We start from the raw sequence: 725 nt of genomic DNA, 5'->3' as shown, positions 1-725 counted from the left end.
AAGTAACAGTGCCAAAGATAATCACTATCTCGGACGAAGAGGTGAAAGTGTCAGTGTGTGGCCTGTGAGTGTTTTGGGGGTTTTTTAATCTTTTTGGGAGAAATTATTTTTTAAAGACTCAACATTTGGGATATTTTGGCTAGTGTTTTTAGGAGCAGTGACAGCACAAATACTTGAAATACATGAGAGCAGCTCACCTCTAGAACTTTCTTTTCCTGTTGCCTTCTTATTTTCCCTTCTTATTTTCTTTCACAATCTTAGCAGCATTATTATAACTATCATGGCACAGGCAATTGTCCTTACAGAGACTAGGCTACAAAAGATAGTTTTTTAGATGAAAATTAAAAATTAAGAGAAAAGGGCATGATAAAAGAAGACTATAGTAAGTTTCAGCATGTTGCACTGGAGAATTCTAGAAGAGAAGGGTCATTACTTGACTGTGCTCAATAATGTTTGAGCCTGCAAATGGAAAGTGCAGATTAGAGGGAATAGACGGGAAAAAATATACGGTAGCTAAAAGAGGAAATATAAATAGGTCGGAAATGTGGATTTTCAATGTCTACTTTGATTCATTTGGCGATGTTCTTATGACAGATACACGTATGGAAAGCCAGTCCCAGGACATGTGACCATGAGCATGTGCAGAAAGTATTATAATCCTTCTAACTGTTTTGGTGGAGAGTCACAAGCTCTCTGTGAGAAATTAAGTCAGAAGGTAGGTGGAA

General features: G+C 37.2%; 1 long non-coding RNA gene across 1 annotated transcript; it reads left to right on the top strand.

The window, feature by feature from the left end:
- On the top strand, positions 1-711 carry LOC102239527. Its single transcript, XR_312957.2, has 2 exons — positions 1-64; positions 595-711. It is a non-coding gene; the product is annotated as an uncharacterized LOC102239527 (long non-coding RNA).
- Positions 712-725: the final 14 nt, after the last annotated feature.

Source organism: Myotis brandtii, unplaced genomic scaffold (genome assembly GCF_000412655.1).
Source record: "Myotis brandtii unplaced genomic scaffold, ASM41265v1 C41589580, whole genome shotgun sequence".
Lineage (NCBI taxonomy): Eukaryota > Metazoa > Chordata > Mammalia > Chiroptera > Vespertilionidae > Myotis > Myotis brandtii.
This window is presented reverse-complemented; position numbering and strand designations above follow the sequence as displayed.